The sequence below is a fragment of the Eurosta solidaginis genome, chromosome 2 (genome assembly GCF_040869045.1).
Source record: "Eurosta solidaginis isolate ZX-2024a chromosome 2, ASM4086904v1, whole genome shotgun sequence".
Lineage (NCBI taxonomy): Eukaryota > Metazoa > Arthropoda > Insecta > Diptera > Tephritidae > Eurosta > Eurosta solidaginis.
In genome coordinates this window covers 184306383-184329381 of record NC_090320.1, presented here as the reverse complement: position 1 = coordinate 184329381, position 22999 = coordinate 184306383, and the positions used below count along the sequence as shown (strand labels likewise).

Sequence of the window (22999 nt, the reverse complement as noted above, 5' to 3'; positions counted from 1 at the left end):
TGAGTTCTCTACAAAAGATTAATTCTTTTTCTGCTGAAAATTCGTTGAAAATTTTAAAGCCAGATGTATTTTCTTACTTTGAAAAAGAGAAGTATAGTTATTCTTCAAGTCAAATAGCATTAATAGAGCTGCAGTGGCGAAAAATTATAACTATACAATGGAAAAATGTACAATCCACCATGGAATATTGGTCGAAAGTCCGAGAACATAAAAATGCATTAAACGAACCTCCTTTTTAGAACTTGTCGAATTCATATTGTCACGGATATTAGCATCACTAAGCTATACCATCACTAAGGCGATGCTAAGGCCATTCCAAGCAGTATTTACGTCAATAATCAAATCATGTATACACATATATAAGGCAGCCGAAAGAGATGTCACACACAGATTCATTTACTTATACGCCTATGTGTACTCGAGAGACTGTAAACTACAAACATTCACATCAATAATTCAATCATTATGTATCTACATAAACGAATAAATAATTGCGTCTACACATATGTACGTATACGAGCATCGGAGCGGCAATGCACAAACACATGCATATATCTTATCTGAGTTGTCACAAGAGAGAGCAATAATTTGTGCACGTAGTTGTGGCTGGCGATTTTGTAGCCGAACTAACTAGTAACTTCTGGAAATCGAAGAGCCTAGAAGTATGCAGCGTAAACTATAAAAGCGGGGCAGGCGAGTAAGAAGTAATTCAGTTTGAGTTGAGCTATCCATCAGTTATTGATTAAGCACGCGATCTGGCGGCCAATAGTAGAGTTTAATTGGAGTTATCAATAAGTTTGGTTATTGAGCCAGCGAGTAGCAAAGTATAAGTGTTATTGTGAAGTACTTTAATAAAGGCCATTTTTCCATTATTCAATATTGGAGTTATATATTCAACAGTTTAGTGATTCGAACTTAGCAGAGGATTGCAAATAAGAGGATTTGCAAGAAAATTCGTTACAATTGGTGTCAGAAGAGGAATTGTTGAATAAATTCCAGAGGACAACAGGGACATGGCAAAGTTCAGTGAATTGAAGATCCAGCAACTGAAGAAAGAGTTGGAGAGCCGTGGATTGAATACAAGCGGCGTTAAACTTGAACTTCAGGCACGGCTGCGAGAGGCAATGGAAGCAGAAGGAATTGATGTGGAAGAGCATGTCTTTCATCTTGATGGTGAGGAGACAACAAAAATTGAAGAGAAAAACGAAACATCGCAGACGGTTACCAGTACAGACTTGAACATGATTTTAGCTGCAATATCTGCTCAAACATCGACAGTGTCATCTCAACTGGCAGAACAGAAGACATATATGGCATCACAACTAGAATCGCAGGAGAACCGAATAACATCGAAGATTGAAGCACAGGAAACACAAATTTCTTCACAACTTGAAGAACAGAAGACGTATATGGTATCCCAACTGGAATCGCAGGAAACCCGTATAACATCACAATTGGAAGAACAGAAGACATATTTGGCATCTCAACTGGAAGCGCAAGAGGCACGTATATCTGAAATGTCGGCACAAATTTCGGAACAGGTATCATCGCAGCTCTTTATGAAACTGGAAGAGCAGGATGCAAAAATTTTACAACTCGAGGAAAAAATTGATGCCGAAATAGAAGCGTTAAAAGGTCGTATGGAGCAGTTACAACTAAACCGCCCAGCTGTTTCAGCGAGTAATCCAAAGGTAAAGACACCATCCTTTGACGGTTCTGTTCCTTTTCAGGTCTTTAAGCTACAGTTTGAGAAGACCGCAGCAGTGAACCAATGGAATGCTGAAGATAAAGTTGCAGCTCTGTTCGTGGCACTGAAAGGGCCTGCCGCGGAAATCTTACAGACCATCCCAGAGTACGAGCGGAACCACTACGAAACATTGATGAGCGCTTTAGAGAGACGTTACGGAAGCGAGCATAGGAAAGAGATATTCCAAATTGAGTTGCAAAACCGCTACCAAAAAGCAAATGAGACATTGCAGGAGTTTGCTTCAGATATTGAAAGATTGGCTCATCTTGCAAATGCAGACGCACCCGTGGAATACACTGAAAGGGTAAAAATCCAGAGCTTCATAAATGGCATACGAGATGTGGAAACGAAGCGGGCTACATATGCGAATCCAAAACTAACGTTTGCTGAAACGGTATCGCATTCACTGACTCAGGAAACAGCGTCGCTTCTGTGTAAGCCAGTTTTCAAAGCACGCCGTGTGGAAGTAGAAAGGCCAGAGTGGGTAGACACAATTTTGGAAGCACTGAAGGGATCTCAACAGAAGAATGCCGGAGTTATTAAATGTTTCAAGTGCGGCAACCCAGGTCACATTCCACGTCATTGCGATCTTGGTCCTAATAGTTCCAACAATGTGGGTGGCCATAAACGCAAAGCTGGAGGAGATGAGCAAGAGCAAGGTAGAGATCGAAGGCTAGATCCAGCTATTGAATGCCCTGTGATATCTGTGTTGCAAATTGGTAGAAAATCGAGCAGTCTTACCGTCAGAGGGAATGTCGATGGCAAGGAGCGTGTACTGACTGTAGATACGGGCGCATCTCATTCCTTGATTCCATCTGAATTAGTCAACAGGAGAGTAAAACCGTTACCTGGAGCAAGGTTGCGTACGGTCACAGGCGAGTATAACCAAGTCCAGGGAGAAGTGATATGTGAAGTACTGATTGGGAAGGCCATGGTTTTACACAAATTCGTTGTGGCGGAGATCGTTGATGAAGTCATATTGGGAGTGGACTTCTTGGTTGACCATGACATCAAGATCGATATGCAGAAAAGGGTGATGCATTATAAGAACCAGGATGTGCCAATTAACTTCAGCTTGGAAAAAGGTTTCAGCAGTAATCGAGTACTGGTGGAGAAAAGTCGACAAAGGCCACGAAAGTCAAAGGTAAAGGTTGATGAAACGAATGGGCCAAACGAAGCGAAATCAAAAGTACCTGCGAGAAAAACACCGGCATTGACAAACCCAAATGGACGCACTAAAACCACTGCAAGAATTTTGCAGGAAGCATGGAAGGGTGGTTTCAAGCCATCGCGCACTTCTGTTGGGAAACGGCGGAACGATACTGTCAAGCCAATCCGTCAGCGCAAGCTCTACGAAGGGGTTCATTGAACAAACAACAGAGTGTGAAGGAAGGGCCCAGAGTAATGAGTAGTAAGATGAAACACTGGCGTGACAAGAACTTTAATTCGGAAGGTTTCTTGGCGGGAGATTTGGTACTGTTAAACAACCCTCACCGGCGGAAAGGTGTTCCAGCCAAATTTCGGTGCAGTTGGGAAGGCCCGTACAAAGTTGTGAAGAAGATCAGTGATACCATCTACCGCATACAAACCACTGGGAAACCGCGAAATAGAAGGGTGGTTCATTTGGAGAGATTAGCAGCGTTTAGATCGAGAGATTTGTCTGATAGGGACGATCAGACTAAGGTGGAGGGCAGTGTCACGGATATTAGCATCACTAAGCTATACCATCACTAAAGCGATGCTACGGCCATGCCAAGCAGTATTTACGTCAATAATCAAATCATGTATACACATATATAAGGCAGCCGAAAGAGATGTCACACACAGATGCATTTACTTATACGCCTATGTGTACTCGAGAGACTGTAAACTACAAACATTCACATCAATAATTCAATCATTATGTATCTACATAAACGAATAAATAATTGCGTATACACATATGTACGAATACGAGCATCGGAGCGGCAATGCACAAACACATGCATATATCTTATCTGAGTTGTCACAAGAGAGAGCAATAATTTGTGCACGTAGTTGTGGCTGGCGATTTTGTAGCCGAACTAACTAGTAACTTCTGGAAATCGAAGAGCCTAGAAGTATGCAGCGTAAACTATAAAAGCGGGGCAGGCGAGTAAGAAGTAATTCAGTTTGAGTTGAGCTATCCATCAGTTATTGATTAAGCACGCGATCTGGCGGCCAATAGTAGAGTTTAATTGGAGTTATCAATCAGTTTGGTTATTAAGCCAGCGAGTAGCAAAGTATAAGTGTTATTGTTAAGTACTTTAATAAAGGCCATTATTCAATATTGGAGTTATTTATTCAACAGTTTAGTGATTCGAACTTAGCAGAGGATTGCAAATAAGAGGATTTGCAAGAAAATTCGTTACAATATTTAGTTTTTTAGTATTACCACTCAGTAACGCGGAAGTTGAAAAAATTTTTAGTGGCATGAAATTTCTGAAAACTAAATTAAAGAACAAACTAAAAATTAAAATGCTTAATGCGCTGCTTAATATTAGATGCTCGTTAAAACGCCTATCTAAATGTTGTAATGATTTTGAAATTACCGATGATCTCATATCTATGGTAAATAGCCAAACTTTATACCCAGACTTAAGCTCTTCTGATTCTTCACACGGGGAATATTTTATATAAATAACTAGCAGACCCGTCAGACGTTGTTCTGTTAGTCTCCTTCTCCTTCCGTCTTTTCTCTTCTCTAAAGTTTTTCCCATTCTTCTTCATCCCTTATTACCAGGCAAATCGAATAGGACGTATGTAAATAGTTATGTGGGTATTATTAATTCATGTCTTTATTTCGGCTTCGCATGCACATTTATCAGTTTTGCCAGGTTAATGCAAGTAAATCGAATATCACAATGAAAATTACTTAAAATCTCTCGGCAACAACTTTCATTTGATATCCATATTACACACACATTCTGGGGGCATCAGGGTCCAGGTTTTGCCCATATCTTGAGACCCTAGTCACCCAGCGGTATAAAAATTACTCTGTACTAAAACACTCATCAGCAGCTTCAATTTGATACCCATAATGTGAAAACACATCCTAGTGTTACCCTGATGAACGTTTTGGCCTATATCTCGAGACCCTTCACAAATAGGTATGAAAACTACCCTGTACTAAAGCACTCATCAAAAGCTTTCATTTGTTATCCATATTTTATAAACACTTTCTAGGGGTACCCGGGTCCACGTTTTGGCCTCAATCTCGAGACCCCAGTCACCAATAGGTATGAAAACTACCCTGTACTAAAGCACTCATCAACAACTTTCATTCGTTATCATTATTCTATAAACACATTCTAGGGGTACCCGCGTCCAAGTTTTCGCCTATATCGCGAAACCCTAGTTACACGCGGGTACGAAAAATACCCCGTATCAAAGTACTCATAAACAGCTTACATTCGATACCCATATTGTACAAACATATCCCAGGATTACCCAGTCCACGTTTTGATCTCAAGACCCTTTCTAGAACGGGATAAAATTAGTCTATGTCTGTCTCCTGGTTCTAAGCTACCCCTCCACCAATTTTCAGCCAAATATGTTCATCCGTTACTTCCTCTTCAATCACTCTATCTATTAAAAAAAGCGCATCAAAATCCGTTGCGTATTTTTAAAAGTTTAAGCATTCAAAGGGACATAGGGACAGAAAAAGCGACTTTGTTTTATACTATGTAGTGATGTACATCCATACATACCTATAAACCTACGCCCGAAGTTAAATAACGCAGCGAATGCTGTATATGTACGTATGTGTCGCATCATCCTCACTCAAAAGCAATTAGCGCGGACAGTTCACAGCGAACAAACACACATACGCATTTTTTGATAAAAATGTTACTTTTGTTTAAATAATTTGCCTGATATAAGAAAGAAATCAAGTATTTTTTTATGCAGATCGAAGGTAAATAGTTCAAAGTTTTACTGAAAAGTAGAATTTTTTAAATCCATCCATCCGTTTATGAGTTATAGCTGTGTAAACAAAAATTTTATGATTTTTACTACATTTTGGCAATTTGCCACGCCCCTATAATATATACCTTCAATTATATTAACTGTACCATCTCATGTAGCTAAGATTTCAAATGCAAAAAACCGTTTTAAAATCGGAGCATTCTGTGTGAAGTTATGTGCATACATGGCATTTAGCGACTTCATTTTATAAGATTTATAGAAGATTAGTTTGTAATATTTTTCTTATGTATATACACATATGCAATCATTTAAAGTACTTCCATGTGCTAGTCAAGGAAAATGTGCCTGATATGTTTTGAGACAGGAAGTTATGCTTAAGTTATGTTTATACGTTTTTATTTACAAATGTGTAAACTAAAATATAAAAAAAATTTTATGAATTAACCAAAAAATTTAATGAATTAACCAACAAATTTCTGGCCTTTTTTAGCTTCTTTTTTTCTAAATTTAGCCTTTTCTAACCTTTTTTTTTGCCAATCTAGCTTCTTTTTTTTGGATCACCTGGCAACACTGCTAAAAACATAGCTTGTGAGAGTGGAGTATTTAGGTGGTTAGTAATTTGCAAAAGCTATCTGCTGTGCTGGCATTGCCGCAGTCGGCGCGATGCAAACATCGCCAAGCACACTTTCGCACAAACGCCTGCTGATACGCTGAGTACGGGTGAGAACATCAACAACCTCTCAAGCCGCTTTGTTGCTATACTGTCGCTACTAATTGTGCTCTTTATTTTGTGTTTTTGACTTTTCGTTGCTATCATTAACTTAGCGCGAAAAATTAGCGGCCGATAAGCACTGAATTTTGTTTACAAAGGTGAATGATAGAATGGCAAGTGGAAGACATAAAGGAGTGAAAAGTGTCAGCCAAAAACAGGGCTGCCATCACGGTAGAAAAATATATATTTATACATATTTTTTAGTTTATTTTTTGAAACCAGTCTTGCGAATATTTAGAGTTGTGTATCACAAAGTTGCCATGTAAAGTTGCATATCTTTTACAGTTTCTTAGAAAGAAGTACATTTACAATGCCAGCAGAGTGCAAAGAATGTACTGCGAAACTGCTTCAGGTAGATGACATAGTAGCATGCTCTGGTGGGTGTGGCTATAGTTTCTGCTTGAAATGCAGTAATATTAAAAGAAATGAAAAAAAAGATATTAGAAGATAATATGAACATAAAATGGTTCTGTAATGTATGTGCATTATCGGATACCAATACAAAATTTGTGGAAATAAAAAAATTGATTAATAAATGTGAAGAAACAAAAATGAAAGCCGTTGATATTAAACATATAGTCGAACAGATATTTTGTCATAAATTCTCCCAGATTAAAAGTATCATTATTACGGACTTCAACTCCCTTTTAGAGCATAACATAGAAGTAAAATTTATTGCAATGAAGAATGAGATAGTAAAAGATTTATCTAATGAATTAAAAAAGAGCAATGAATTGCTTAAAGATTTACGCGTAGCAAATAATCAGCCAGAAAAACGATCTTATGCTCAGGCCGCTTCAATAAATGAGAATAAAATTGTCATTAAACCGAAAAAGAAGGGCAAAAAAGCTAAGGAAACCAAGGAAGCTCTAAAAAAAGTTGTCGAACCTACCGAAGGCCTTGTTAAAAATGTTGAAGAAGTAAATAGTGGTGCCATTATTGTAGAATGTAAAAATAAAGACGCCTGTGAAAAAGTCTAGCTAAAGGTAAGAGAAGGTATTGGAAACAACTACGAAGCAGAGACAACAAAAAATAAGCATGAAATAAAAAAGAAAATAAAAATAGTTGGTTTAACTGAAAAACTTAGCAATGAGCGTTTGGTAGAATGCTTAACTAAGCAAAATGACTCACGTAACGGAAAGGATTTTAAAGTGTTAAAACTGTATGAAAATACCAATCGTAGAAAATTAAGCTACATTGCGTTAGTGGAAACAGATGCAGTAACATTCGATAATGTGTTGCAACAAAAGAAACTATATATAGAGTGGGATACTTCCGTCGCTTACGAGTGTTTTGAGGTGTTTTAAACGTCTGGGATAAAAGCACAAAGCAGCTGAGTGCACGAATAAAGTAGCTTGCAGCAAATGTGTTGGACCCCATGATAGCAAAGAGTGCACATCTAACATTGTTAAACGTGTAAACTGTAGCGAACTTGTTCAAAGTTATTGACGTCGATGTTAGCCATTACGCTTTCAGCAAAGATTGTCCTGCGTATAAAAAATATTCGCAGCCAAGAAATAAGGCACGAGTTTAGCAACGAATACCAGAGGAGCTAAGTTGTATATATTTAAATATTAGCAGTATCGTCGCCAATAAAGCTGAACTAGAGCGTCTGATAGATGTACATAAACCACATTTAATATTTTGTTCGGAGACTTGTTCGACTGAAGAAATAACGAATCAAGAGATACAGATACAAACATATAAACTTGTACGGTGCGATTCCCACAGCAGGCACACAGGCGGCGTGGCGTGCTCATATATATAAATGAAACAATTGAATACTCAATAAGTTACAACAGAACATTTAACAAGAACATCTGGTGTATTATACTAAAAGTTAAAAATATTTTCCCCCAATACCAAATAGCTCTGATATATCACCCACCGAGCTCGAGTGATGCAGAATTTTTAACGTACTTATACGACATTTTAAATAATAACTGCGTAACGCAGGATAATATTATCTTTGTGGGCGATTTCAATATAAACCCTTAAAAGAGCACAACTTATAGTAAACAGTTAGTTGACTTATTTCGATCCTTTGCTATGGAGCAAAAAATTGATTTTTATACACGAAAGGGCGATAAGACAGATATATTGATCGACTTGTTATTTACAGATAGTAGCTCTATATCGTGTTTATTATTAGTAGAGTTTCAGATTTCAGATCGTGAAACGATTAAATTCAAAACTATTTCAGATGAGAACGAAGAGAACAATAACTTCCTGGGAAAATTATACAAGCGACAGCCTTGTTAATGAATTACGATAGCTTAACTACACTAACTTTGAAAATCGTGAGTATCGAAAATAAGGCAACATTCCTACATAATACGCTATCAAGCGCAGTGACCACCCTGACATACTCTAAAGAAGTCAGTGTCGAACATATGAACAAGTTGTATGATTTTGAGCTGGCTTACTTAAATAAACGTAAGCTAGATCTTTACAAGATCAGCCTATCCACTGGAGAATGGAATGAATATTATAGTGCGAAACGCCAATATAAACGGCTAATAAAGATAAAAAAAAAAGCCAAGTACATGAAAAACAAAATCAACCATAGTGTTGGTGATAGTAAGGTCATGTGGAAAAACTTGAAAAATTCCATACGCATGACTAAAGAAAACAATGGTATTAAAATAAATAAATGTAAGGCGCGATAACCTCCGAAGAGATCTAAGGCCGAGCTTCTCTTCCGATTTGCGTCGTGCTCCTCTTGATTTTCCCTACAAATTGGCCGGACGGGACCTACATGTTTTATGCCGACTCCGAACGGCATCTGCACGGCAGATGAGTTTTCACTGAGACATTTTCATGGCAGAAATACACCCGGAGCGCCTGCCAAACACTGCCGAGGGGCGACCCCGCTTAGAAAAAATTGTCTTCTAATTGAAAAACCTTATTTCTAAAATTTTGATGGTCCTTTGCCCGTGGTGCGAACCCATGGCATACCGTGTGATAGGCGGAGCACTCTACCATCACAACACGGTGGCCGCCTTGGTATTAAAAAAATTAAAATAAACGATCAACTCTACACAGAGGAAAATGAAATAGCGCAGTCTTTGTATAACTATTTCATTGATAGTATATTGGAGATTAGCATGAATACTCCTACTTCTTTTAGTAATGAAGGTACTATAGATGGGCAAAATGGCCCTAATGTTTTTAAGTTTCAGAAAGTATCCACTTCAGAAATAGTTGATATAATAAGTTTAAAAATAAAATTGGAGGGAAGAAACTTGTGTCGGAAGGAGCCGTTAAAGACTCCATAACGTATACAGGTTTTTTCTATTCTCAACTTGTTAATGTGAGCTTAAATAAAGGTCTCGTTCCTAGTTTATGGAAATCTTCTATAGTTGTGCCATTAGAAAAAGTTAAAAATACCATCAAAGCTGAGGAGATAAGACCTAATAACACGTTACAATATGATGAAAAAATTTTGGAAACAGTGGTAAAAAATCAGCTGGTAAAATATTTAGAAGATAATGTAATTATTATACCTCAACAATCTGGTTTTCGAAAGAAACATTCCTGTGAAAGTGCTTTGAATTTGGTTGTAGCTAACTTAAAAGAGGACTTAAGCAGGAAAGAACACATATTAGCTGTGGTTTTGGATTTAAAACGTGCATTCGAGACGATCGACCAAAACTTAATGCTGAAAAAGCTTTCTTACATTGGCGTTTCTGGTATAGAACTAAAATGGTTTCAAGACTTCCCAATTAACAGATACCAAAGAACAGTGATTGGAACGTCCATATCGGATAAAAGGGAGGTACCTGTTGGTCTACCTCAAGGGTCTCATACTGTTCAATATATATATTAATGTTATAACTAGCTCCATTAAGCACTGCGAAATAAAATTGTTTGCTGATGATACATTGCTGATGATAAGTGGGAACAATATTACTGAAATATATGCTAAGCTGCAAGAAGATCTTAACATCGTATATGGTTGGTTATGCGTAAATAGACTAAAAGCGAATGTCAATAAAACGAAATTTATGGTTATATCTAGACGCAATTTTCAAAACAGTGAGCTACAAAACTTAAATATAAATAACGAACTAATTGAAAAAGTCAGCACTATAAAATACTTAGGAATAAAAATAGATCATAAGCTGAATTTCAACGAGCACGTGGATTATACGGTAGGAAAAATAGCGAAAAGGTTATATTTTACACAACGAACCTGCAAATATTTAAATAGAAGGTATAAAATCATCGTCTACAGATCTATAATCGAACCTCATTTTATTTATTGCCCAACTATATTTTTCATCTTGCGAGATAGTCAGATATACAAGCTACAAAAGCAACAGAACCGAGCTATGAGATTCATTCTCAAAAAACGGCATGACACACCTATCAGAGACATGCTATGCTCTCTTAATTGGCTTAGCATTAGACAGTAACTTTTTTATTATACCATGAAATTTATTAAAAACATAATAGAAGGAACTTTTCCTGCGTATTTGAGGACTAATATAAAATATGTAAAAGATATGCACTCTGTAAATACTCGTAATACAAATTATTTTAATCTGCCGGCTTATAAAACTGAAGCAGACAAATGTAATCTGTATTATAAAGGTCCTGAATCCTATAATGAACTACCGAATGATATTAAATCATGTCATTCCAATAAATTTAAACAAAAATTGTACAATTATTGCAGAACACTACCAATTTAGTGTTGGACAGGCGGGCTTCCATAGCATCGATAGAAGTGCAGCCAAACTATTCTGCTATGTAGCGCCAAGACTTCCAAGCTCTTGTACGCATACAAAAAAGGTTGCCGAAGCACATACTGAAACGCATCACTCGATTAACTCAATGCATCGCCGTGCAGATGTTGCCTTCGCGCTTTACTAACATGCGTAAAATGCCTACATACTACACTAGCACAACACTTTGTTCGCATGATCTGGAAGTCTCCCATCCATAGTACTCCAAGGTAGGACATAGATGTCACTATTATAGATTGCATAGTCCAGAAGACAATTATAAACATGTAAAATAGATTTAAGTTAGGCTTAGGAAAGCCGTAATAAATAAATATATTATATACATTACATCATGTCTGTAATGATCTTGACTTTGAATCATGGGCATTGAGGGTTTGGACGGCCCTTGAAGTGTCCAAAACAAAAGTTTACGGAAGACTTTTGGGCGAAGTCGCTCCAAGATTGATGCCCGTATTCGGAATCAGGAAAAGAGAGGAAGCGCCACTAAGATGGGGGTAGACTGATGGGGAAAGACTCGATCTCCTTTGAGTCAGTTATCGCGAAACACGGATAGCTGGCTTGGCTTGTTACCCAACGGCTAAATTTGCCTAGGCGGTTAAACGCCAATTAACTTTTCCAATGACTTTGCTTGCGATCAAATTCGCCTTGGATCCTCAAAAATTGAACGGCGTTGTCTTTACTTGAGCTTGATTTCTTTTAAATCGCTCCACCGTAATTGTCTCGTAATTTTTGTTCGCCACATTATTTTGGTTATATATATATCTTGGCATTTGCTGCCATTTCCTGGTTTATTTATAAATTTTTTTTTTTTCTTTTATCAAAGCGTTCACTACCAATGCGATTTTTCGCAGCAAACTGGATGGCGACACCCATCTTTTATCTGGGAACCTATCTTTTTTCATGTTTCCCTAGCACGTTAAATATGCGACTTTTTAAAGAACTTGATGACCTATCATGCTTTCACAGATTGAGGAACGCTGCTGTGAAGTTAGAGAGAGAAATGGTCAATGGTATCAGTATTTTAATTTCATTAAAATTATGTTTTAAAATTATTTGTTGCAGTGTGGTAATCAGTTAGATAACCTCCACAAAAATTTTAGGCTTAGTTTCTCTTCTTTGCGTCATACTCATTTTTAAGTTTCCCTACAAATTGGCGGGACGGTGACCTACATGTTTTACACCGATACGGAACGGCACCCGCAAGCTCCAAAAACTTTTTATGAAATTTCGTTTCATTCTGGAGCTCTAATATTTGTCCTTCCTTTTAAAAATTTCCTGTGATAAGTACAGTTCGGTATAAAAAGTGACAGCAACGTGTTTGAATAGAATATCTCACCAACAACAACAAAAATCCGTAACGAAAAATCAAATTGGATTGAACTTTGTACAACTGTCAGCAAAAACTCTTAAATGTCTTGATTCGAATTTAATACGCTGACGCTTGTGGTGCGGGCGAAAACAAATCAATATGGGGACTTAGATAATTTATGCAAAAATGTGAACAATCAACTTCCCCCTGACGGCGGTGTTGTACTACGGTAGTAAATTCACGAGGCTTAATGAGGAAATTAATCCCTGATTCATAAGAATATTATCAAAAGCAATAAATTATTGCAGAGAAAAAATGTCGACAATTTTTAACTAAAATCAAAGCTGTATGTATGTATTTCATACCAAGAGAAATTGAAAAGGAAACAAAATTCCTAAAACAAAATATAACCACTAAAACAAATGGATTTTAAAGCAATGTAACAGCGAGGGCTATGAACATGCCCCAAAATTTTGTTTGTGTCATTCCAAAGCGGTAACTTTTATTTACTTCAGTAGCAGCTTCCTTCAGTTAAGATTGAGAGTTACAAATAGTATAGGGTTACAAGGCGGCACAATCGCTCTTTTTAAATTACTAAATCTTTTGGTAAAGCGTTATTGAAATTAATTTCTACGCGATGATGATAGTCATGTTGATTATTTAGGATGTATTTAAACTGGGGGTGTTTAGTCGCTACCAATGACAAAATTATGACGCATATTTGCAGAAAATATCCCTCAAACGGTTAGTGCTATCCTCTGTGAAACTGGTTGGCCAATATCAAATAATATTTTAACGAATTACAGAAATGCTTGCAATTTAACAACGAGTGATAAATATAAGATGAACCTAAATGACATTGATGAACCTAACTGGCTTTACGCAAACATTTCTTCGACATTTCGCCCATCAACACTCCTCACATTCACAGCAGTCCTTTTGCCTTGATGCTGCTTTCTGTGCCTTTATTTCATTGAAATGCCATGCCCTTTGGCTTTCTTCAAAAGTACGTCTTAGTCACGCACACACAGAAGTACTTTGGGGTTGGGGAAGTGTGATGTTAACCCTAGAACACACACCCGGGTGTTGTAACTTTTGAACCGCTATACCTAGAGTATTGTAAGATTATTTAGTTTTGAGTTCAAATTCAAAATTTGAACCAGATCGGACCGTTGGTTCAGGAGCTACAGCCTTCCAAACACATTATATACGTAAACACACAACCGGGATACGTTTGTACCCCAATAGTAAAAATCCTCATAATAATCAAAAAAAAAACATTTTTTATATTATTTTTTTATTTGAAGAATTAAAAATATTCATTTCACACATTATATTATTGACTTTTATTATAAAAATTATAAAAATGCATCTTATATCTAAGGAAAATCATGGCAAATAGAGCAATTTGTTGATGTGACCGAATGTACAAGACACATTGGCTTCTTACATTTGGCGCACAGCTTTCTGGTTTTTCTACGGCGTTTTTCCTCTTGTGCGTAACATAAATAGCAAGATCCGGACACAGATTTTGGCGTGCGCGCTGCGGCAGATGTTGATGCTGCTGTTGACACCATTGATTCCAGCGGTCGGTTGAAATATGCTTCAATAGCAATTTTAGTCGAAAAATTTCGCGTCACTTGACGATTTATGGCTCTGGCTTCAATAATGGGCATACACAATGCTTCAGCCAAGCTGCGCAGGATCTGCTTACGCTTGTTGTTTGTTCTCCAAGGCAACATAGGGTTATTCAAATCGTAGACAATGTAGGCTGCAAGAGCTGTAATGTCCAACATGTTGAAGAACATCGCTAGTGGCCATCGTTTTGTTTGTCTTTGTGTTGGATATTCCGCAAACATTTGGTCCATTCGATCAACACCACCTTTGGTACGATTATAATATTCAATTATTTCAGGTTTCCCACTGTCAGCTATTTCAGCATCATTATGCATGGTCGAAAGCAAAATTACTGCATTATTTTTTTTGGGAACATAAGAGCACATTGTCGCATTATTTTTGAAGCCAAATGTCGTTGAACCAATTGTCCTGTTTTTGTTCTGCTTCATTTCTTGAGGATTATATGATTTGTTTTTGCGCAAAGTTCCAACGATCGTGAGTTTCCAGGTGAGAAGCAGTTCTGCAACTGGCAAGGTCGTAAAAAAATTGTCCATTGTAATGTTTCGGCCACTTCCTTGGTATTTGGTAGACAAATCCTTCACCATTCGTTCGCCTTGGTTCGTTTCCCTACCAGTTTCTGCTTGGCCAGTATATATTTGTCCATGCAGTGGATATGCATTTGTGGCATCGCAAATCCACCAAACCTTGACACCATATTTAGCAGGTTTTGACGGTATGTACTGCGTAAACCGTGTGCGTCCACGGTAAGGAAATAATTGTTCATCAATCATCAAGCATGAGCTGGGCTTGTAATGTGCAGCAAGATTATTGTTCATCATCGTCCACAACTCACTGATCGGTGCTGCTTTATCTGTTAGTAAGCGTCTTGCACGAGTGTTTTTATCGTCAAATCTTAGGAACCGCAATATCGAACAGAAGCGGTTGACTCCCATTGTGTCGCGATATAAAGGATAGTTTTTGACGCTCCATAAATCTCGAACATGTTCTCCATTGCTATGGTCCGCACCAGTCATAATAAGTATGCCAAAAAATGCATACAGCTCTGTTATTGACACAGGCGTCCATGACTTAGGAGTTGTGTTTGGATGCGCATTGTTGTAAGCATTATAAGTTTCTCTTGCTAACTTATTTGTGTGGCGCATAATTATGTCAGCCATTTCAACGTTCATGAAACATTTGAATGTTTGCTCTATTGACAACATTTCAGTGCATCTAGCTGGTCCAGAACGTTCTCTTATAATATTTTGTCCGAGTACCTGACGACTTACATTTGGTTCTTTCATCCACTCAGTACCATCACGTGCAACAAATTTTTCGCCACTAGCAGATAATTCATTATTTTCTTCTACTTCTTCATCATCCTCATAGTCCGCATAATCAGGTAATACTTCTGCGGCACTTTGCGAAACTTCAGCATCGTCATCAGCAATTTCAATGTCATTGAATTGAATTTCTTCTTCATCTACTGAGTCAAAGTCATAGGGAGCGTCATCGTCACAAATTTGTATATATGATTCTCGCTGTTCCTCAGTTAGTCTGCATAATAAAAAAAATTAGTATATGTTTACATTGCTGCTTATTTTACATTTTTTACCTTCTATATGCTGCTTTTGATAAATATTCGTTTTTTCTTGAAGTCATTTCGTATCCAGTTATTTATAGTTTCAGTTATATTTATTTTCACTTATATTTTCACTTCTTACACTTTTGAGCACCAAAACAATAATGAATATATCAACAGGCAGCATTTATAACAACACCTTGTGTGAAAACAACCCTTGCAGCTGCATATAAAATACAAAAACCAGTTATACCAGTGTATTTGCTACCTACGTACCCATACCTTGCGCGGCCTTTTTGCACATATCTTTTGAACCAGGTAGAATATTTCAATGAAATAAAAACCAAAATGTGTATTCGTTGTTACTCTACAAGTATATTATTATAAATTATCTTATTTTGTTTTGCATTTATCAGGACAACAACAAAAACAAAAATCCACTGTTGCATGTCCTGACTTTATTTGCCCATATCTCTGGAACCAGTAGGAATATTCGAATGAAACAAAAGACAAAATACTTTTTATATATTAAAATATACACTTCAAAAAAATCAGAGAAATCGGTTGAATAAGCATTAAAAAAACCGCAAAATAAGGTCCCGGGTGCAAACGTATCCCGGGTGTGTGTTTACGTGGTATTTTCTGGGTGTGTGTTATAGGGTTAACGAAAGTAATAGAGAAATCTTTTAAAAAATAATTGTATGCCGAATTGTTTAATGTTAAACAGCATTGTGGATAAAACAAGTGTGATATCTTAGCAGTCTACTTTTTAGCGTTTTGCCAGCGTTTTGACGGAATGTTTATGGCGCATAAGGGCCGGCCATGATGTAATAACAAAGGTGATGTCGAAAACATAACCTCACTTTTTCGCTAGCTCCATTTCCCAGTATTACCTTGTATTACAGAAGTATTAAATTTTGATTGCTTCATTTTTCGTACAAAATTCCCCAACAAATTTTTCTGCAAAATGTTTTCTATATTCTTTTTGGCTTAACAATTCTATTAGCGGCTTATATAGTTATAATATTTTTAAACGTATAGTAAATTCTACTCCGATCGTAGTAGAACCCAAAGGCAGTTCTGTAGGATAAACAACCCTATAAAATATGCATGTCAGACTTGTCAGAATAAAAGAAACGTCAACGGGATGAGAACAGCTGAATATTAATTTCATCACGGGGCCAGCTATCTTCAGTGGGTGATAGAAAGAGATATAGAATGAGACCACGATAAACAATTAAAAATGTGGTGATCGGTTCTTTTTATAATTTTTACGTCTATACAGAAGCTATCACACTTGTATTATCCACAATGTTAAATCGTTTTCTCTTATTTTATTTCACAAAATTTGTTTGGATTTCAATTGCAACAGCTGCTAGCCTTATCAGTGCAAGTATCTACATACTTTATAATAAATACTGAATTTTTGATATTATAAAAGAAATCGATTTGTTTGGTAATTACTTCGGTGTATTTCGTATTTTACTTGCAAAAATATTTCAACAATTTTTTGGCAGCTCAACCGCTAAATTTGATAGGTTCGTTTGATTGCCAGATTACATTTGCAATAAAACTAGGCCTCGGTTAGAAGACAACGTATAACGCAGAGAAGCTGGAAAAGTTAAAGAGCAAATTAATTGTTATTATTTTATTATATACAAGCTATTTCTGTCGATTTTTTTCTCTTTCTTATATCGACGTGCCATACGAAAACCATCACTAGAACTTTTATATCTGACAAAAAGTAGAACTTCGGTTTGTGACTGACGAAAACTTGCAAATATGCAGACGAAACCAAACACTCAAAATAGATTATTTAAGTTACTTATTTATGTTACTATAGATAATTATCGGATTTTCTGTAAATTGTGACAATGTATTCAAATTTAACAGCCCGGTTTTGATGTCCTTGCAAATTTATAAGGCAGGGTCGCACCTTAAATGAACCAAATAAGAGGAGTTCCAAACAAAAACGCAATAAGTGACTCACGAAAAGTTCCGAGATAAATGAGAAAAAGCGCCCAGTCTTAAATGGGAGAACATTTTCGAACGATACTTATGATATTATAGCAGTTATGGAAGAACACACATGCAGCCAAAAATTAAGGAGTTTATCGAGCAGCAGAGGTTCACCTATTACCCGGCCCAGGGCATCGCAATGTAAATTGGACAACATGTTTTATACGGCGGCCTCCGTGGTGAGGTAGCAGCGTGCTACGCCTACTACCCCGAAGGTCCTGTGTTAATTTAACCCCCCGGAAAAAGCAACATCAAATATTTGAAAACAAGTTTCTTCAAACATAACAAAACAAAATTTCCAACTAGGTAATGAAAAAACTGTATGAAATTATTGCGTTTTGCTTACCGCTTACCCGGTTATGGCCGTCCAACAAGGCGCGCCAGTCCCTTCTTCGCCGTCAACTGGTCACACAAGGAAGTTTAAATCGTGCTCAACCTGGTCCTTCGAACGGAGTGGGGGCTACCCTCTTCCTCTGCTTCCATTGGCGGGCTTCGATAAAGGTACTTTCTTATCCGGAGCGGAATCTTTCATTCGCATAACATAGCCTAGCCAGCGTAGCCGCTGCGGTTTAATTCGCTGGATTAAGTTGATGTCTGCGTAAAGCTCGTACAGCTCATCATTAAATCTTCTTTAGTACTCGCCATCGCCAACGCGTAGAGGTCGTAAATCGTTCACTCTGTCTGAAACCTCGTGGTTCGTAGAGGTCCTTCCCAATTCTGACTGAGCGATGGTGTTGCTCAACGTCATTTTGCACAGCCGTATAAGTTTAACGTGGAAACCAAATTCAGACATAGCGGCATATAGGTAGCTCCTTTTCTTGCTGTCAAAGGCGGCTTTAAATTCTCGCGGGGGTTTTCCAAGATCTGGAGTATTGTGAAAATCTGTTCGAGGGCAGATTTACTTGGTGTGAAGCCGCACTGATAAAGCCCAATCAGCCGATTCACGGTGGATTTCAATCTTACAAACAATACTATTGACAGGACATTATATGCGATATTGAGAAGGCTGATTCCGATATAGTTGGCGGAGTTTGCAGGATCCCCTTTCTAGTGGACTGGGCAAAGAACACTTGGATTCCAGTCGTCAGGCATATACTCGTCTGACCATATTTTGCAAAGAAGCTGATGCATGCGCCTTACCAACTCCTCGCCGCCGTATTTGAATGGCTCCGGAGACATTCCATCAGCACCCGCGGCCCTGTTGTTTTTTAATCTGCTTATTGCTATTCTGACTTCTTCCATGATCTAATTACTCTATGGATATCGGTTACAAAGTCTCCGCTTTCGTTCTAACAGGTGATAGCCCCGAACTTAAAACCTTCCGTCTTTCGAGGAATTTTTGGTAAAATTTGTGGGCATTATTTCTGGTGTCTAGCAGCTCAATCAGTCTTTTAATACATAGAAAAGTAAATTTTTTATTCCAAATTATGGCGTCCTTTGACTTTAGTAGATACATACATATATACATATATATGTGTATGAAATATAGAGAAATATCGAAGACCCAACAACGGTTTTATAGGCTATAATTATTATAAAGATGCGTTTTCACAATAAAATTAAAAATTGTATCACGTAGCAGTAAATAAAATAAAAATAATTTCGAACAGAAGCCGCAAATCCAGTGATGGCAAATAGCTGTTCTGCTTAGTGTTTTACATACTTATGTATATATGTACCTACCAATCTGTTTCTTTTGATGCTGCCGTCTTATTGTTGTATCTTTTGGTTGAACGGTTGAGAAGCAAATTTTTTGCAGAGAAAGCATCAACGCGTGGCATGTGGTGGATCACAAAATTACACTTATAATTCATAATGTCAAGTACAGTTTTGCAGCCTCATCATAATGGCTCCACAAATTTACCGTATGCACGTACATTCCATCAATGTCATAAAAATATAAAATTAAATGAGCAATGTTAAGGCTTCTGCCAACATTGTTGTTATGCTACATTCAGAGCATCATGCCAACATACTTACGTACATATGTATGTACATGTGTATGTATAATATTAAAAGAGTCCGACCGGGTTTTCGGTTTCGGTTCGGTTTTAATCTTCAAGAAAACGGATTTCCATAACAATAAACATAATTTAGAATTTCCTAAACAATTCTAGTATAAACTTATACGTAATATGCATACATATATGTATATGAAGAGTAATCGCGAATAAAGTTTTTGTATGTAGCTCCGTCACATAAGCAGTTTTTTTATACGTATACACGTCTACGCATGGCGCAAGATACAAGGTGGCAGCATGGGACAGCTGATTATAAACTATTTTATTTGATTATATACATCAAAGTACATAAAATTTTTATTTATGTTTGTAGGTATGTCACCATTCTGCCACCTTTTATCGTTCCGCCATGCGTCTACGTTCGCGGGTAAAAAAACGCTTATCCTCACTTAGATAATGTTTAGGAGACCCATCTAGCGGCAGTGGTTAAATAACTAGCTATAGAACATGTTGCACCGAAAAGCGGAGACACACATCTCTGTTGGCCATAGTAGCTGAATCAGTTGCGGTGAATAGTGAACACACACAGGTAGTGTAGAAGTGAAACATACATAGCTACATATTTCAGTTGCATCTGAGTATAATGCGTATTGAAATTTAGCAGTACTAATTTTCTGCGCATCAATTTCAGAAGTGTAGATAAAGTTCAACGCTTAGCAGTCCATATAAAGTTTAAGCGTATATGAATATAGATGTAAAAAAAACAGCTATAGATGAGTTTAACACAAGCTTATGCATGATGTTATCTTTGCACGTATTTTTATGGAGAACGGTTGATCGAGCGACACTGGCGCCATCTGATACGAAAAAGTAGCCAACTCTCAAATTTTGCTGCAAGCAAAGCATAAGAAAAAGAATTTGAAATCTGCTTTGGCTAAGGGTGCTTTCACACTATGCAAGTGGAATTATTTTTCACACTGGGTGGTAACTTTACAAACAACAAATGAATCTGACACACAACTTGTTAGCAAGTATTTTTGTTGTATAGGGAGAATGTTTAAAACAATGCTTCGCGAAGTTTTGTACGTATATGTGCAAGGCAAAATAAACGTCAATTGCCAAGGCTGAAGTTCCTTCATATTTATAAACGCAACATCTTGGTTGATTTTGGCGGTGTTATTGGAATGCATAAGCTTGTGTTAAACGCATCTTTATGGAACATTTCATTGTGCTGCGGACTTTAAGCGCCATTTTTAGAAGAAGCGGTTTTTTGCAGATTATCACTAAAAGCCCCGTTACATAAGCATTTTTTTATATAGATGCGTTTAACACAAGCTTATTCATTATGAGTATATTGCACGTATTTTTATGGAGAACGGATGATCGAGTGACACTAGTGCCATCTGACATGAAAACTGTGTTGCAAGCAAAGCATAAAAAGAAGAAGAAGATATTTAATTTGGCTAAGGCTGCTTTCACACTCTGCAAGTGCACTTATTTCTCCAACTTGTTGGTACTTTTCTAAAAAATTTCACAGTTAAAAACTGCAATTAAACAAATGAATAGAACACAAAACATGTTAGAAAATATTTTTCTTGTATAGTGAGATCAGTCATCATCCCGTCGCAAAAATCTTGACCCAGATAAATAATTTTAACAATTTAATAATTTTTAATTTAATTTGTTAATTTCTTATCTTTAGTTTGGCAACGCTGCCTTTAATAAACCTACTTTCTTCAAAAATAGATGACACTGTTTGGCATTTAGTAGTATGTGTTAAATAAAATACCACGTTTACAACGGCCATAATATTGAACTCTTAAGTCAAACACCACATTTACCAGAATGATGCACGCTATAACTCCAAATTACAGCTAGAAATATTCAGTGAGTTGAACAAAGTTTTAAGTGGTAGATACGGCAATGTCCAATGTCCAATGTCAGTGAGTGGAACAAAGTTTTAAGTGGTAGATACGGCAATGTCCAAAGTTGTTGTTAAGTGTAAAAGAAGATCACAAATAATATTGGTGATTATTGACAAAATAGCAACAGAAACAAGTAAGGACGGGACTGTTTTGGCTGTGCTTGTGATCGCATAACTTTAATGAATGCAGCTGAATAATAATTTAATGAAACATCAAGAATTCATATAATCTGAACAATTAGTTCTATGTATATTATATACATATGTATGTAAGCATCTGAAACATATTCAATGACGTAAAACCTCTCACCTGAATAATGGGTTATTTGGGATATATGTATATTATATATCTTGAAAATTTTGTTACACAAAAACGTAAGCCTTAAATGTAGGCATCCTGTAATATTTCAAGTTTCCAGCTAATAAACTAAGAAGGAAATGACGAAAACCCTCTTATCCAAAAAATCGGTTGTATATATTACAATGCGTCCCGGAAATCCGGGACATGTATCGGATTTTGATGAAATATCCCGCCGTCCCGGATATTTCCGAAGTGTCCCGGATTTTACTAAGTTCGAAGTAAGGCGAGAAAACAACATGCGAACCGAATGTGGTTTGTTTTTCGGAGATTTTGAAAATCGTTAGTTCTTTTCTTCCATTTCAGCTCATAACGCTGAAATTCGCAGTGGACGGACAAAAGGAATCGTTTCGATGTTGAAAACATGACGCCCATTATGATCGTGCAATTTAATTTTGCAAACTTGACGTGCCATGTTTTTTCGACATTTGTCAGACCCTATGAATGTTAAACTTCTGAAAAAAAGTGCTAGTTCACAGAAGTATATATAGGTGTATTTTTTTTCAAGCGAGCTTGAAGAAAACGCTTCAACTAGCTAAACAGTTTCATTATGCCAAAACCATACAGATGGTGGAGGTTTATCAGCTAATTGTTACTTTTTTTCGCTACTATGACATTTCTACTTCTAGCGCAGTATGTTTTTGACACTCAACCAGAGAATTACAAAAACAAAATACATGAAATGCGTGTGTTTGTTTGTATGTATGTCACCCTGCCGCCACGCTGTTATTTTGTTATTTCTGCACATTCGTATGTTCATTTCATTCGCTCGTTCACAATAGTGCCCTATTTTTGAATATGCAACACTATCAATCAGGTCGACAATTACCTAAGCGGTTTCAACTGAAAGCGCTTAGCCAACTCAACTCGATTACTTTTTATTGTTGCTTTCCATGCAATTCGGTAAGCTAGCTAGTGTTTTAATTGTAATAGTTAACAACGAAATACAGCTTATGTATGTATTTGAAAAAGGCGTAACGGATTGGCGTCCGGTATGATGGATCAAAAAACTGA

The 22999-nt window shown here is 37.0% G+C and overlaps 1 protein-coding gene across 24 annotated transcripts in view; it reads left to right on the top strand.

The window, feature by feature from the left end:
* Window positions 1–22999, top strand: part of Tmtc2 (Transmembrane O-mannosyltransferase targeting cadherins 2) — a 740743-nt gene that overhangs the window by 109741 nt on the left and 608003 nt on the right. Inside the window, exon 1 of one of the 24 annotated variants that reach the window (XM_067766565.1) lies at window positions 6376–6412. The exons of the other annotated variants lie outside the window; for them this stretch is intronic. The gene's annotated coding sequence lies outside the window, so the exon portion shown is untranslated. Of the gene's footprint in view, window positions 1–6375; window positions 6413–22999 lie in introns of those variants that run through there. 24 annotated transcript variants of the gene reach the window in all.